The 18,847-nt window shown below is 32.5% G+C and overlaps 2 pseudogenes; both read left to right on the forward strand.

The window, feature by feature from the left end:
* The first annotated feature begins 703 nt into the window (after positions 1 to 703).
* On the forward strand, positions 704 to 3,073 carry LOC120121544 (annotated as a pseudogene).
* A 536-nt stretch (positions 3,074 to 3,609) lies between these two features.
* Positions 3,610 to 18,847, forward strand: part of LOC120121589 — a 31,515-nt pseudogene continuing 16,277 nt past the window's right edge.

Below are 18,847 nucleotides of genomic sequence, written 5' to 3' on the forward strand. Positions count from 1 at the left end.
TTTAGTTTTATAATATAAGATATAAATTTTGTTATATAATTAATAAATTTTTAATTTGTGTTATAAATATATTATTATAATATTTATAATTTATATTATAATCAATATATTTTTAAAAATAAAAATAATTATTTTTAATTAAAATTTAATTTAAATATTATTTATTTATATTGTATTCTATTTTATAGTATATTTTGATATATTTTAATTAATAGTATAAATATTATAATAAATATATTCTTATGTAATTTTTATAATTTATATTATAATTAATATATTATTATTATTATACTATTCCATTTCATTATTTTTTCCATTTTGTAATAAATTATAATTAATATTTTTAAAATTAATATATTTTATAATTTATTTTAAATTTATATTTTAATATTATATTTTATAATTTATTTTACAATTAATATATTTTTATAAAATAAAAATACTTTAAAATTAATTTAACATAAATATTATTTTGGTTAATATTATAACAACATTTTAGTTTGAACCAATATTTAATTAATATATTCATTTCAAGTTTTTAACCTTTTCCTCTTATATTTAATTTCATCAATTTTTTAGTGATGACACGAGTCATCATCTTATTGAAATATATATATATAATCAAAATAAAACTGAATTAAAATTTTGGTGACTTCAATAAGTTTTAAAAATATGGTGATCCAACACGAATCAAGTTATCTCAATGGTTAAAGAAATTGTTGTTGTTCCTAGAGGTCACATGTTCGAGTATCAATAACTGTAGCAGAGTGATTGAGTGTCCATTGTCAAATGGTTGAGAATATGTAGGACAAATATTAGTTTGTAATCACCTTAGCTTAATAAAAAAATGGTGACCAAAAAACAAGTATCTTAAAAGTTAAAGACCATTTTTGGAGTCTACCCTAAATCTTAAAAATTAGTATATACATAGCCTTTCACCGGAACAAAATTAAAAATCTTAAAATTCAGCACATTGACTAATTTTAGTAATTTAAAAGATTATAAATTTCTTTAATTTCGAGTTTAAATAATTATATTTACAAGATGTAAATGCATTGTTAATAACTAAATAAAATTATAAAACGATTCTATTTTTTATTCACACCAAATTATTAAATATATCCTAAATTCAGTTTTCATTTCAATGTAAGATGATCCCATAAATGAAAATATAACCAGATCTAGATTAGGGAATTTATTAACCAATTGTCTACATTATCATTTAGGAAATTTAACATTCATTTCCAAGTTTGGGAATTATTTAAGACAAAAATTAGTGATTATGTTATTCCCTACAAACCTTCTTAACCACAATCTCAATTCTTAACAAAGTCAAAACTACATCTTCTGTTCTCCATTAAAATAAATTAAAAACAATAGAAACATATCATCTTTTGGAAAAGCCATTGAATTTAGTAACAAAAAATAGTTAAAATGAGGGTCCTATTTGACGTGGCACGATCCAATTGGATGCTGGTGGAAACAATCCCGACGGAACATTGAGCAAATCTTGCATGCAAAAAGGGTTCAAATTAATTCATTGCTAGGTTGATACGTGGGAGGGCTTGTATATTCATTTGGTTCATCTTTTGGAGGGGAGAGAAGGCAAATGCTGCATTTTTCTTGCCTTCCCTCGTTTCTTTTTCTTCTTCATCTTGGAATTTCTTTGTTATACGGTTTACCCTTCCATTGGATTGTTTATCTTCTCGTCTTTGCGTGCTTCTTCTTCATGGAAACCATTAGGTTTAAGAAAAGGGGTGGTTTCCACCTATGGTTTGAAGAAACAGGACCATCCTCCGGCCAAAAGGTTGCCAGGCTGAGGAGTTCATCCTCCGAGGAAGATTTCAAATACGGTTCACCGGAAACGATTAACTCTTGTTCAAGCAACCCTGATTTCTCTTCATTGGCAAGTACTCCTAATGATTCATCACCAGCTTCTTTCAGAAAATCACCATGGTCATCTTTCGTAGCCAGTAATAGTCTATGTCCTTCTGTGGAAGAAACCAATGCATGTCCTTGTAAAGAGTTGATAGGTACATTGGTACTTGAAGAAGGGCATGTATATTCCTTGGCGGTTTCCGGGGATCTGTTGTATACCGGCTCCGATAGCAAAAACATTAGGGTATGGATGAAACAGAAGGCGCTTTCCGGGTTTAAATCGCATGGTGGGTTGGTGAAAGCCATCGTCATTGCCGGAGAGAAGATATTTACAGGCCATCGAGATGGGAAGATTCGAGTTTGGAGGGGTTTGAACAAAAAATCGAGAGTTCATAAACGACTTGGGACATTGCCGACTCTCAAAGATTATTTAAAAAACTCCTTCGTACCAACAGGCTTTTTTGAAGTGAAGGGCTGTCGAAGCGGTCTTTGGCTCAGACATTCCGATGCTATATCCTGCCTGTGTTTTAGTGAAGACAAAACGTTGCTCTACTCGAGTTCTTGGGATAAAACTTTCAAAGTCTGGAGAATTTCGGATTGGAAATGCTTGGAATCAATTCGAGCTCATGATGATGCGGTTAACTCCATTGTTGCAGGGTGTGATGGCTTAGTGTTTACAGGTTCAGCCGATGGATCTGTTAAGGTATGGAAACGGGAGTTAGAAGGAAGTGGGACTAGGCATTCGCTGTTCCGGTCATTGTTCAAACAAGATTATGCCGTTACAGCGTTAGCGTTGAACCCTGATGCTACATTAGTTTACTGTGGGTCGTCGGATGGGCTTGTTAACTTTTGGGACTGTGAAAACAATCTCTCCCATGGTGGTGCTTTTAGAGGCCACAAATTGGCTGTTCTTTCTTTGGTGACAGCCGGAACTCTTATCATCAGTGGATCGGCCGATAAGTCAATTTCGGTATGGAGAATATGTGAGAAGGAGCATTCCTTGTTGACAACATTAACAGGCCATAACGGTCCTATTAAGTGCTTGGCGGTGGAAGAGGATCATGAATCAACATCCGATCAAAACCAATGGATTCTTTACAGTGGTAGCCTAGATAAGTCCGTTAAGATATGGGTGTTAAAGGACCAAACACTGCCTACACAATGCCTCAAAGAGACCAATTCATCATCATATTAGCCTTAGTCAGTGATAGTAAGAAACACTAGCCCTCGGGGCTCGATTTGAACTCAGATTATGGCTTATTCTACATACTTAGATTTGGTTTGTTAACTGCAAGTGAATAATTAGGATTGGCTTTGTAAACCAATGTAACCAAGTTTGTTTTCAATTTTCAATCTTAAATACGAGAGTACATCTAAATCATGAGCTCAATCTGATTAAATTCTCATATGAACTCATAAAATGTTGATAACAGTACTAGTCAAAGTGCAGCAAATTGAAAGGACCGAATCATTTTCACAGCCAATTAGATTGACCCAATCATTTAAACCAAATAGATTGAAAGAGAAAATAAATGGGTACCCATCAAACAGGAAAAGGAAAAATCCACATGGAAATCCAAATTTCGCCATGGCTGCTTTTTCCACTGATAGCTCCAATTCCAGTACAGCATTTTCACAAAGAAAGAGCTAAGCTAGGCAAGTTGGTCCCCCCTTCTCCTAAAAAGACAAGTTCTTTCCCGGCTCATACCCCACAAGCTATCTTTTTACAAAACTCAACCCATTTTAAATAAATATTTAGATTCCAATTCTAAGCCAATCCCAGTAGAAGCCCCAATTTCTTTTTCTAGTTTTCCTTGTTTTTGCTGTCATTTTCCCACACCTTACATTACCTTCTCCTTCTCCTTCCCCTTCCCCTTCCCCTAATATAAACAATTATTCTTCTCCCGTTTGTCTAATCCCTGAAAACCACAAGAAAAATGCCACCCAAGGAAGCTATAGTTTTGCCAAGCGTAGAAAATGATGAAGACCAACACTACTCTTTTGCGGTGGAATACACCGGCCCTCCGGTAACGTACGATATTCCGCGAGCTGTTCCAATCAACGTCGCCGTCGTTTCAAAGGTGCCACTTTCCAATACCGAATTCCATATACCGGTTGTACCTCCTATTTTAGCTCCGGATCGTAACAAGTTCTCTAAAGAATTGCTTCTTCAACGCACTGTTTCACCAACTTCGGCTATAGAGAAAGGGTTCTGAGGATACTAATAACTGCTTCTTATCTGGGGAGTTGAGTAGTTACGAGTCTGGGGAGTTAGCTGAATTGATTAACAATAATGATAGTTCTTCGAGGCGTTTAGCGGCTAGTTCTGTTAGTAATGAACATTCGAGTAAGCTTGATTCTTGCGATAGCTTTGACAAATCGAGGGGAAGTTCTTCGCCGGCGAGGATTTCGAATGATGATGATTTGAATCAACCTGAGTGGGCTTCTAACGAGTCTGTTTTGAGTTTAGATTACCCATCTTCGCGGGTTTCTTCTCTTAAGACCGGGGACTATTATAATGAGTTCAATGGTGATGTTAGGAGACCTCAGATTGTTACTTTTCTATATATAAAATCGGATGATGGACTTGATGAGGAATTTAGTCAAGATGAGGTGCAAGCTCAGGTTGTTAGAGTTAAAAGAGAGCCACAAACGAAAGGGAAGAAGGGGTCGTGCTATCGATGTTTTAAGGGGAATAGGTTTACAGAGAAGGAAGTTTGTATTGTTTGTGATGCCAAGTATTGAAGTAACTGTGTGCTTAGAGCTATGGGGTCCATGCCTGAAGGAAGGAAATGTGTTACTTGTAGTGAATTTCCAATTGACGAGTCAAAACGCGGGGTTTGGGAAAGTGTTCTCGATTGCTTAAACGGCTGCTTAATGGTTTGGAGGTAAGACACATAATGAAAGCTGAAAAGTGTGAAGCAAATCAGTTGCCCCCTGAATATTGGGCAACCTCTTTGTTATGAGGAGCTGGCTATATTGCAGAGTTGCCCTAACCCACCGTAGAAGCTAAAGCCTGGAAACTATTGGTATGATAAAGTATCTGGTCTTTGGGGAAAGGTGAATACATAATCTTTGAATAACATTGTTATTCTTTGCTATAGTTCACTTGTATTGTTAGGGAAACTGATGATTATTCTGCAATTGACAGGAGGGGCAGAAACTGTTGAGTCAATTGAAAGGGTGAAAAAATAAGAGGGGGTGAATTGACAATTAAAAAATTTGGTGGAAACTTAAGAGGAAAAATTAAATAAATGAACACACAAATTTAGAGTAGTTTGACTTTATCAACCAAAGTCTACATCTACTACTTTAGCTATCCACACTAAGAATTTCCATAAATTCACTAATTTGTATTTACCTTTGAGAATAAGGTGTAACCTTACAACTCCCTCAAGAATTATACCCCAAATTTTTGAGACACACTCTCAAAAAGAAAATTACAAATTGCAAACTTATAAAAGTTTCACAAGGAATATGTTTGCACAATTCAATAACAAATAATAACACTTGAGAAATGAATACAAATAAGTACAAGAAGTGTTCTTTGAAAGCAAAAAGAATATTGAAGAATGTTGACTTGATTTGGCTCAAATTTGTTGTTTATGGCTTTCTCTTTTGTCTCTTATCTTCACAAATGACTTGAGATCTTGTTTATATACTCCCTTAATCAATTCCACCTGTTTGAGTTGTTGTGGGAGTGAATAAAGTCGTTGAGGGGCAATTTCTCGCATTAAATGCTGCTCAGAGGCTTGTAGCATCGGTACTTCGTCTATCAGTATCGATACCCCCTACAATAAATACAAAAATTTTGACCGTTGGAAAACTTCGGTATCTATATTATCACAATGGTATCAGTACTACTATATTCAGTAGTATCGATACTATACATAGTATCGGTACCATTTTAGTATACTAGAATTTCACGGACTCAAAACCAAAAGGAGTAGTATCGGTGCCATAACTAAGAGTATCAGTACTACTACACTAAGTAGTATCGATACCGTATATGGTATCAATATTATTTTAGCATTCTGTTTTAACAGTATTGGTACTACTGAATTGTTTTGGGTTTCAGTATCGATATTTGTATCGATGCTTCTTGAACAATATCGGTACTGTTCTAGTAGTATCGGTACTACTATGCTTAAAAATCATTTTTGACTCGATTAAAGTTCGAAACTCTTACTAAAAATTATTTCAAAAATATTTCCAGTATAGGACTTAAATTTTCAGTGGATGAGGAGTAAAAATTGACGTTTTAACTTTAAAGAATAATTTATATATTCGAATGATTGAATTGAATATAATCTTTTAATTGAATATAATCTTAAAATTTGTAAAAACTAATTAACAATTTTGTTTGGTATATCAAAATATCAAAGTGTTTTCAACAATCTTTCCTTTTTTTATATAACAAAACATTTAAAAAAAATTAAGATTTACTTGAAAGAAAATACTCCCCTTACTTTAACATTTCTCCCCTTTTTTGTTAAATAAAAAAATAAACAATACAAAATAAACAAGATATAGAATATAGATGTGAAGAACAAATGTGCCAAATAGGTCAGTCAACACAAATAATATCCAAAATATTGTGGGCATGGTCATAAACATAATAAGAGGAAACATGACAAAAAAATATGTGAAATATAATGAATATAAATCCGATCATCCAAAACATAAAAATATCACCATATCCAAAATATCAAATCCTAAGAAATTTAAAGGAATTTGAAAGTGTAAAGTATGACATTGCAACACCAACAAAATAACAACTAGCAAAGAAAAAGCAACATCAAGCAACCGATGGAGGATCAAGATCCGAACGGGGTGCACGGAAAAAGGCAAAGTCTTGAGAAATAACATTGATCCTATCCGTCACGGTGTCGAATCGAGCTAGGGTGTCGCGTTGGGAAGCCAAATGCGTTGCTTGCATCTATGACACTTGAGTCCCCAAGGCAGCAAAGTGAGACTCCATATATGCAAACCTCAAATCTAATGTCTCCATCAGGGATTAAAAATAGGAAGGCATCACACTACCGGTGTTAGGAGGCTCGTCAAGGATGGGATTTATAGGATCATCAATATTTTGTAAAACATCATCGGCCTGAGGAAGAGTCGGAGTCGGAACCGCTTGAGAAGAACTAGCATTGGGTGTGTTTTTAGGTGCCCTTTCCCAATTTTCTCCAACATTAGTCCTTCCTGACTTGCAGAGAGAGGTAAGATCGATTGGGGTACCCAAGGGGATAGCAACATCGAGTTTGACTTTAAGACCTACTTTTATAAAGAAATTACTAAGAAGACAACCATAAACCAATGACTCGACCCTCTTAGAAGGAATATGGGTGCACTAGTTCACCGAAGATGATTTGAGCTAGATTCATTCTTTTATTGTTTTGAAAACAATGGATCCACCATATATCAATGCTTCGGAAAGAGGAGTACTTGCCTCCGGATGGTCTAAACCACCAAGAGATAATCAAGTGAAGAAACCTCTCATGAAAGTCAATGATACTTGCTTTCTTCCCTACTTCTAAGGAAGAAGGAACGATGTCTCGCTCATTATCAATACCGGTGTTTTCAAGACAAAAAGCACGAGAAATAGAGTCAGAAATAATGGTAATGTATTCGCCCAAGAGATAGGAACGAATACTTTCAGTGTGAGTATGAGCTTTGTTTTGGATACAAACCGCATTAGAATAGAAAATGCGGACAAGTTGGTGAATGACAACGGGTTTGACTTTGATCGTGTTGTCAAATTTCCAAGCTTGGAGAAGGGGTAGGTATTTAAAGTTCATTTCATGCATTGCCAAAATAGAAGGAAGACGCTCGCCCCTAATAGCATAAGACTCAAAATGGTTGAGATAAAGTGAATAGAGATTACAACGATTTGGTTCATTAAAACATGAATTTACGATTGTCATTTCAGGTGGATTGGGAGGAGGATTTGGCAGAGGATTAGGAGGTTGATTAGCACGGGAGGAAGATGATCAAGGACGTTTGTGAGACATGGTAAAATAAATCAAAATGAGGATAAAACCTATAGAGAATGACAATATACATGTATGCACTCAATTAATCCCAAAACTCAATATGAGTCCACAATTCAAGGTGTTTTATAATTAAATTAATTTTTTTTAATATAATGGACCAAAAATATGGCGTGTTTAATTTTTTTTTATGAAAAATGTATATATATATATATATATATATATATATATATATATATATATATACATGTATAAACAAATGTATAGTTTTTTTATTATTATTATTTATGAAATTTCAAATTTGAAGATGTTTGTTAAAAAAATTGTAGATTCTAGTGTAAAAATATAAAATAAGTAAAGTCAATTCACTAATTTAAGCAAAAACTAACTAAAACCAGCCCTAATTCGAAAATAAAAAAGTTAGGTTTTAAAAAAATTACCTTGAAATAGTATGATTAAGATGGAATTTGTTAATGAATGCATGAGTTTGATGATGCTAGCAGGTTGAAAAGATGAAAAACAACATAAATCCGACTCCAAAATGATAGAATGATGCAATTTTGAGAGGGGGTTTTAGGGAGGTACGGTGAGTGTTTAGAGAATGGGAAGAAAAATATGATATTTTAGGGTTTTATAAGCCAAACCCGATGGGGGTATCGGTACTCCAAATGTAGTATTGATAATTCAAAACGAAAATTGGATGGTATCGATACCGAGTATCGAAACCCTATCGAGACTGCAAGAACAGTATCGGTATTATATGAACAATATTGAAACTAACTAAGAACAGTATCGATACTAGATGAACTATATTGGTAATAAGTGCACAGAATGGTTCAAAAAATGCAACAAAAACAAATATGATGCAAATTTCAAAGCATAAAAATGGTATAGACAACTATAATTGGTAATTTTCATGAAAATCATAAACTTCCCCTAACTAATAGCATAGAAGGCATTAAAAAGATCATTTTACATGCATTTTTCATAAAATCATAAAAGTGCAGAAATTATTTAAACACAAAGTTAAGGTAGGTTGGTTAGACCTAATTCTCTTCTAAGTGCCCAAAATCTTTCTTTTTCTAAAGGTTTTGTAAAAATATCAGCTACTTGATGCAAATTATCTACATACTCTAGAACTATATCTTCTTTTGAGATATGATCTCTAATGAAATGATGTCTAATTTCTGTGTGTTTAGTTCTAGAATGTTTGATGGGATATTTAGTGAGACATATAGAACTAGTATTGTCACACTTGATAGGAATGGTACCCACATAAATTCTATAGTCTAAAAGTTGTATTTTCATCCATAAAACTTGTGCCCAACAACTATCTACTTAAATATATTCCGCTTCGGTGTTAGATAGTGCAACATTATTTTGTTTATTTGAAAACCAAAAAATTAACATATTTTCTAGGAATTGACATGTACCGGGGGTGCTTTTCCTATCTAATTTATAACCTCCATAATCTGCATCCGAGAAGACATGCAAGCTAAAGCTAGAGTATCTAGGATACCAAAGTCCTATGCTATTAGTGTCCTTAAGGTATCTAAAGATTCTCTTAATGGCTTGTAAGTGAGTCTCCTCAGGGCATGATTGAAATCTAGCACATAAGCAAACACTAAACATAATGTCTGATCTACTTGAGATAAGATAAAGCAAAGATCTAATCATAAACCTATATAGTTTAACATCTATACACTTACCTTCTTCATCTTTGCAAAGATTTGTAGATGAGCTCAGAGGAGTGGCTTGAGGTTTCACATTTTTCAATCCAAACTTCTTGAGCATATCTTTGATGTATTTTTCTAGATTGATGAAGATACCATCTTTTCTTTGCTTGATTTAGAGCCCCAAGAAAAATAAAAGCTCCCCTATCATGCTCGTCTCAAATTCACCTTGCATTAGCTTAGCAAATTCTTGGCAAAGAACATCATTAGTATAACAAAAAAATGTATCATCAACATAAATTTGAACTACTAATAAATCTTTACCTTTACATTTTATAAACAAGGTAGTGTTAAACTTCCCTTTTGAAAAAACTTTTTCAATAAGAAAATTTAACAATCTTTCATACAAAGCTTGTTTTAAACCATACAAAGCTTTTGTCAATTTGAAAACATGATTTGGAAATTTTAAATCTTAAAACTGGGATATTGTTCCACATACATTTTTTCTTTTATAAAACCATTTAAAAATGAACTTTTAACATCCATTTGAAATAATGTAAATCCATGATAACATACAAATCTAATAACATTCTAATAGCCTCCATCCTAGCTACGGAAGCATAAGTTTCATCAAAAGCTATTCCCTCTTCTTGAGTGTACCCTTGAGCAACAAGTCTAGCCTTGTTTCTCACTATATTACCACTTTCATCTAATTTATTCCTAAATACCCATTTAGTACCAATAGTAGACTTATTACTAGGCCTTTCAACTAATGTACATACTTGACTTATCTCAAATTGATTTAACTCATCTTGCATACCCATAATCCAATGCTCATTATTTAATGCTTCTATGATAATCTTAGGCTCTATGCATGAGATAAATGCAACATAATTACAAATATTTTTAAGAGAATATCTAGTGTTTACCCCAAACTATGGGTTAGTGACTAAAACGTAACATCCCAAACTATGGGTTAGTGACTAAATTGTAAAACTTCAGAATTTGTTGATTAAAGCGAAAAAGTTGAATAGTTCAATGACTTATTTGAAAATATTTCCTGAAGGGTTGTTAGTAATTATTAAAGGAATTAAAGGGTAAAATGGTCATTTGACATGAAAGATTTTTATTTCCCTTATAGGATAAGGGAAACACGTGGAATCCATTTTGATTCCACGGAATTCTTTCATCTTCTTCTTCTTCATCATCATACGAGAGAGAAGGAGCCAAGCAAAGGTAAGTTTTCTGATTAGTTAATTATTTGTTGATTTTAAGTATGAGTTTTGATCCTTGGGCGATACTTAAGCTTAAGTTGTCTTGAAATCAAAAGATGAAGAAGTTATAAAAGATTAAAGAGAATGGGTTTTTAAGTGAATTTCTGGAAAATAGTTGATAAGTTGAATTTAAAACTAAATTTGACTTGTCATCAACGTAATTAAGAGATATGAAGAGATAGAATTGGATTTAGAGAATCTTGAAAATTTGGTATGATTATTGATTTCCATATGAAAGATGGAATTTTGAGGTTAAAGATATATTGAATGAGTAGAAATTAATGTACTTGAGTTAATAATAGAAAAGGGAATGAAGCATGAAGAATTTAAGCTGAAAAGGATGAATTTTTTAGTGAAAAAGCCTGTTTTGGGCAGAGTGTATCAGTACCCTATGTATGTATATCGATACCCTCTTGAAAGAAAAATTCCAAAATATAATAAGGGTACCGATACCTTTGGGAGGGTATCGATACCTCCTAAAGGAAAATTGAATATGGGTCTATTAAATTCGTTTAAATTAATAGCATCGAAGTATAAGGTTTAGAATTATGATAATTGTCTTGGAAATCATGTTTATGTAGATATCGAGCACAAGCAAGTTCTGAAACGAATGCAAAGTTAGGATCAATCCAAAGAGATAAATCATAGAAGTGGATTTGGATATATAAAATGTCACAGTGAGTGAAATTTAATTGTACTTATGTTATCGAACAAACATTGGCGTGCAATGAGCCAGTGACGGAGTTACTATGGTAAGAAGTGACTCCTAGAATGTTATTTGATTTGTGATTTTTTATTTGTACATGAGTACATGAAAATGGGTATATGTGTCATATGTTATTAAATGTGATACTAACTACATGACTATATGAAAGTATGTACATGAATATATGTATAAGTTTATATGTTATTCTATGTGCTATGTGATGTATATATGAACATATGAGAAATGATATAAGTTATATGATACGATTTATGTGATTACATACACATGTGATATATGTCACATGATATGAACCTATGTGATATGGGTTATATGACAAGAATGACATACAAGTTACATGAGAACGAGATATGAGATTACATGTTTATATGATACAAGTGATGTGAACTGTTATAAATGATAATGCCCATGTTATGTGATATGAGAGCTAGGGGTATAGTTGGCATGCCAAGAGTCGAGGGTCTACGCGGTCCTTCGGGACATATACAGAGGTCCTTCGGGACAAATACATAGGTCCTTCAGGACAAATTTCACATGCCCCTAGTGAGACCCCATACGAGCTGTGGTGAAAGTATAAGTGCACAACCTCAATATAGTCAAATACCTTAAGTTCTCAGAAGTGTAGATGGGCTTTAAAGAGAGTAAATAAATCAATTAATATGATATGATATGTGCTCTGTGGTGAAATGATACATGTGTTCCATGATATGTATAAAAATATTCAGTATATAATTATATGATAAAAAAGAATTAGTGATAGTAATATAAGTAATGATAAGCATGTTAATGGGCTTATAAAAGATATCAAAAGTGTTTATATTGTTATATGATATCATGTTATTATTGTTCACACTGAATCACAAGTGTATCATGGGCTAATAAAAGAGATAACATTAATACACTGTATGTGAGGTATATGCTTTTGGTGACATGAAATGTATTATAGGAATTATAAGATGTTATGTGTGTTTCTTTTTGAAGTGATATATGTGTTATATGATATACATAAATGATAAGTAAAAGATCATAGGATAAATGGGTTAATGATATTGATAGAGATCATGTAATGATGTTGGTGTAAATAATGATGGTATATGTACATGTATGCATTCTATGATATAAAATGTTCTATGGTTTCTGTTGAAAACATTTTGATATTTCGATATAACAAATTAAGTTAAATGAATTTTAAGATTTTCCAAAAGATTTTCCGAGTATATTCGATATAATTATTCGAATATCAAAATATTACTCCAAATCTTTCAAATGTCATTTTAATCCTTACTCAAGTGTAAAATTAAGTTTTAATCTTAAACTAATTTCAAAACAATTTTACAAAGTATTTCGAACCGTTTCAAGCCAAAAATTACAGATTGTCCAGAGGGAACCGATTCCCCCCCCAAGGGGGTACCAATTCCCCCCTAAATGGTTTGGCTCCGAGAAAAACAGAATGCTCGGAGGGAACCGATCCCCTCTAAGGGGGTACCGATTCCCCCTTATCAACGGTCGAAATATTTGAATTTTACACTTAGGGAACCGATTCCCTATGAGGGGGTATCAATTGCCCCCACGCTCCAAGCTATTTTATTAATTGATTTCACATTAAAATGGCTCCATTGACTCCACTAATCATCCCCAACGTTCAAAATCAATTGAAGGAGTATATAAACAAGCTTAGAAGCCATTGATCAACAACAAGAAACAACAATTATCAAGAATTGAGAGAGAATAAAGAGAAAGCATCAAACTCATTGTTTGAGCAATCCAAGCCTATTTTTCATTCAATATTCATTGTGCTTTCAAGAACACCATTTATGCTCTATTGTATTTATCCTTGAATATTATTTCTTTGTTCTAGAATTGTGCAAACAATCTACCTTGTGAGGTTTTCCTTGTAAGTTTGCAAATTTGTGTATTTCTCATTGAAAAAGAGTGTGCTCAAGAATTTGGGGTATAATTCTTGAGAGAGTTGTAAGGTTACTCTTTGTCCTCAAAAGAAAGAACAAATTAGAGAATTTTTTGGAAAATCCTTAGTGTGGATAGCTAAGGTAGTGGACGTAGACTTTGGTTGAGAAAGTCGAACCACTCTAAATCGCTATGCAAATCTTTTCAATTTTCTGCAAAAGCTTCCACCAAAATATTTATTGCCAATTCACCCCCTCTTGGCCAATTCCATCAATCGATTAACTCAATAATTGGTATCAGAGCTTGACTCATTTGAAGGTTTAATCGCCTCTTGAGTAGATCTGGGAAGAGTTAAATAGATAAAGATGGCGTCCACTTCCGGTTCATTCTCCATGGAAGAATCCAGACCAATTGACGTGCCTCCACTCTTCAATGGAACAAATTATCGTCGTTGGAAGAAGCTTATGATGATATTTATCCAAGCATTTGATATGGAAGCTTGGATGATGATCGAGAAAGGATATTCTTCTCCTACAAAGAAGGCAAAGAAGTAGAGAGTGATCAAGAACGGAAGAAAGCTCAACAAAATACAAAAGCTATGCACTTGTTGTGTTGTGCAATTATTGATACTAATGTATATAAAGGCGTTTCTTCTTGTTCAAATGCCAAGGAGATGTGGGATAAGCTTGAGGAGATCTATAGAGACAAGGAAGAAGAAGAACCAATAAATGTGATGTCTCTATTAGCTCTCACAGAGCCAAAGGTATCTTCTAACTCAAATAGATTAAATTCAAAATCTTTTAATGAGTTACAAGATGCTTATGATGAATTATTTTCAGAGTTTGAGACAATGAACTCCAAATACAATAAATTGATTTCTAAATTTATTGCTAAAAATGATCTTCTTTTGAAAGCTAAAACAGACTTGGAAAATCAAAATGAAATGTTGAGAAAGGAGTTAGAGCTTTCAAAAATAAAATCTGAAAACTTTGAAAAAGATTTTCAAATTAAACAAACTTCTTCTAGAAACGAAAATGGATTTTGAAAATCAAAATGAAATCTTGAAGAAGGATTTAGAGCTTTCAAAAATGAAATTTGAAAGTATTGAAAAAGAAAATTTTGATTTGAAAGTTAAGCTTGAATGTTTAACAAAAAAATAGATATCATTTTAAATAATTCATCTAGTTCAATAATGACAAAATGTTCACATTGTCATTATCATGGTCATAAGGAACATACTTGTCCTTTAAGGAAAGAAAAATAATTTAAAATTAGACAAGTATGGGTTCCAAAAGAAACAAGAGGCATTGAAACTAATGTTCAAGGATCCAAAGGAATTTGGATACCAAAATCTACTTAAACGTCTCTTGTAGGTGTGTGGGAGCAATGGTGATGAAGATGATGATATTCAAGATGCTCTAGCCACACATGAAAAAGGAATGGGTAACCTCTAAACTTAATGTTTTTATTTTATTTGGTTGCTCATTTAGTTTATGCATGCATGAGGTTTTAAATGTTGAATAATTCTAAATGATTATGTTTTATCTCATGTATATTGAAAAATATTGTATGATGAACATAGTAATTTTTGGTAATGTTTTATAAACTCTAGTTCATTATATTAAATTTTGGTCAAAATTGTTTTCGATATATCTTTAACAATTGATATCGATTTTTTTCAAGAACTTTGGTTTTTGCAAAATTTTGACCTTAAATTTTTCTTAATGTATATGCATTTTTTTTAGTTTTAATGCATAACATTTTCAAAAACTTTATGCATGTGCTTTTAATCTCGATAATCAACATTGCATAATGTTTTGTATGTGAATGGATTAAAGCATAATCTGATTAGATGAATTTGATAAAAGATACAATATATTATTTTTAAATTAAGTGTTTGCAAAATTGATTGACATTGCATCTACTTTGATTATGCTTGTTGGTCATAGAATAGGAAACATTTACATGGTGCATTTAGATTCTATCAATATGACTAATTTATGCATAGTTGCTAAGGTTGAGCATGATAGTTGGTTATGACATAAGAGACTAGGACATGCTCGTATGAGTGTTTTGCAACGATTGATTCAAGGAGATTTAGTTAGAGGGTTGCCAAAGCTAAAATTTGATAACGATAAAATCTGCGATGCTTGTGCTAAAGGAAAACATAGAAAAGCTTCCTTTAAGTCCATTAATTATGTATCAACTAGTAGAATATTACAATTGATCGATATAGATCTTTTTGGGACATCTAGGACTACTAGCTTGGGTGGAAAACAATATGCATTTGTCTTGGTAGATGACTATTCTAGATATACTTGGGTTCTATTCTTAAGTGCTAAAGATGAAGCATTAGAAAAATTCATCACGTTTTCAAAAGTAATCCAAAACGAAAAAGGTTACTCTATAACTAGTGTTAGGAGTGATCATGGAACTGAATTTGAAAATCTTAGATTTACTGAATTTTGTAATTCTAATGGTATTAGCCATAATTTTTCAGCACCTAGAACCCCTTAACAAAATGAAGTTGTTGAGAGGAAAAATCGAACTTTAGAAAAAATGGCTAGAACCATGCTTTGTGAAAACAATTTGCCAAAATAGTTTTGGGCGGAAGCCATATATACTGCTTGTTATGTTATTAATCTAGTAATGATTAGGCCTATTTTGAAGAAAACTCCATATGACCTTTTTAAAATAAAAAACCTAATATTAGCTATTTTCATCTTTTTGGATGTAAATGTTTTGTTTTAAACAACGGTAAAGACAATCTTGGCAAATTTGATACTAAAAGTGATTAAGGAATTTTTCTGGGTTATTCCTTGAATTCTAAAGCTTAGCGAGTATTTAATAAAATAACTTTAGTTGTAGAAGAGTATATACATGTTGTTTTTTATGATAATCCCCTTCCGAGGAAGGATTCTTGTGTGAATAATGATGTAGGCATTATAAATATAAATGACATTGGAGAACCATCATCAAAGGAAGAAACGAAAGATGAGGAAACTCAAGATCCTCTCGAGAATCCAATCATTGAAGAAATGGAAGTCTCTTACCCAAGGGAATACAACTATGTCAAGGATGGTGAAATAATAGGTGATCCATCCAATGGGGTAACAACTCGATCCTCTCTTAGAAATTTTTGTAATTATGTTGCATTTATCTCATGCATAGAGCCTAAGAATATTAAAGAAGCATTATATGATGAACATTAGATTATGGCTATGCAAGAAGAGTTAAATCAATTTGAGATGAGTAAAGTTTGGACATTAGTTGAAAGGCCTAGTAATAAATCTACTGTAGGTACTAGATGGGTATTTAGGAATAAGCTTGATGAAAGTGGTAATATAGTGAGAAACAAGGATAGACTTGTTGCTCAAGGGTATACTCAAAAAGAGGACATAGACTATGATGAAACATACGCTCCCGTAGCTAGGATGGAATCAATTAGAATGTTATTAGCATTTGATTGTTTTCATGAATTTAAATTATATCAAATGGATGTTAAAAGTGCATTCTTAAATGGTTTTATAAAAGAAGAAGTGTATGTGGAACAACCTCCAGGTTTTGAAGATTTAAAAATTACAAATCATGTTCTTAAATTGACAAAAGTGTTTTATGGTTTAAAACAAGCTCCTAGAGCTTGATATGAAAGATTGTCAAACTTTTTAATTTAAAAATAGGTTTTTCAAAAGGGAAGGTTAACACTACATTGTTTTTAAAGCAAAAGGTAAAGATTTATTAGTAGTTCAAATTTATGTTGATGATATAATATTTGGTTCTACTAATGATGTTCTTTGTCAAGAATTTTCTAAGCTAATGCAAAGTGAATTCGAGATGAGCATGATGGGGGAGCTCTCATTTTTCTTGGGACTCCAAATAAAGCAAAGAAAATATGGCATCTTCATCAATCAAGATAAATACGTCAAAGATATGCTCAAGAAGTTTGGACTGGAAAATGAGAAACCTCATGACACTCCAATGAGCTCATCAACAAAGCTTGACATAGATGAAGGAGGTAAATGTGTGGATGTTAAATTATATAGGTCAATTATTGGCTCTTTTCTCTATCTAACTACAAGTAGACCGAATATTATGTTTAGTGTTTGCTTATGTGCTAGATTTCAATCATGCCTTAAGGAATCACATTTAATAGCTGTTAAGAGAATCTTTAGATACCTTAAGGACACTCCTAGTTTAGGACTTTGGTATCCTAGAGACTCTAGCTTTAGCTTGCATTCCTTTTCTGATGCGGATTATGGAGGATGCAAATTAGATAGGAAAATCACCTCCGGTACTTGCCAATTCCTTTAAAAATATGCTGATTTCTTGGTTTTCAAAGAAACAAAATTGTGTTGCATTATCTACCACTGAAGCTGAATACATTTCAGCTGGTAGTTGTTGTGCGCAAGTTTTATGGATGAAACAACAACTTTTTGATTATGGAATTGAAGTAGGTACTATTCCTATCAAGTGTGACAATACTAGTGCTATTTGTCTCACTAAAAATCCCATCCAACACTCTAGAACTAAGCACATTGAAATAAGACATCACTTCATTAGAGACTATGTCGCTAAGGAAGATGTAGTTCTAGAATTTGTTGATACTTTGCACCAATTAGCGGATATATTTACAAAACCTTTAGACAATGAAAGATTTTGGACACTTAGGATAGAATTAGTTTTAACTGACCTATCTTCACTTAGTGTTTAAAATAATTTTAGCACTTTTAAGAATAAATGAAAAATGCTTATAATAAATTTTGATTACATTCTTTGCTATTAATTAGGGGGAGTTTATGATTCTTTGTGAAAAATTAGTTATATGTTTAAATAAATTTTAATGATAAATTTGATTGATTGAGCATAGTTAATTTTAGGTAATATGAGTTGCCAATACCACTAGAGAAAATTAATTTAGCATTTTGAGTGTTTAAAATCAAATTTTAGCAGTTTTAGTGCAGAGGGAATCGATACCCCCTTGAAGGGGAACCGATTCCCCCTTTGAATGGGAATTGATTCCCTCCTTTAGGGAATCGATACCCCCACGAGTTCGGGTTATTAAACACCCAGAAAAACTTTTTCTCTTAAAACCCTCTCTTCTATCTTAAATCTCATTCATCCTCTCTTTCTCTCTAGATCTCCATTTTTTCCAAAATCATCAAATACAAGTCGGAATTAGATCTTTCTTCAACTTCTAATCCTTGCAAACAACATCACATTCTCATAAAATCCAAATTTTCAAGGAAATACTTCAAAATCCTCTATTTCATTGATTTTTGAACTTAGGACTAGTTTTGATTAGTTCTAAGATGAACATTACATCGTGCATTGGTTATATGATGATTTTACAAACAATTTCGTCAAAAACACTCAATTTTTCAAAATTATCTTTTAATTTCG

This window comes from Hibiscus syriacus, unplaced genomic scaffold (genome assembly GCF_006381635.1).
Source record: "Hibiscus syriacus cultivar Baekdansim isolate YM2019G1 unplaced genomic scaffold, ASM638163v2 tig00110377_pilon, whole genome shotgun sequence".
Lineage (NCBI taxonomy): Eukaryota > Viridiplantae > Streptophyta > Magnoliopsida > Malvales > Malvaceae > Hibiscus > Hibiscus syriacus.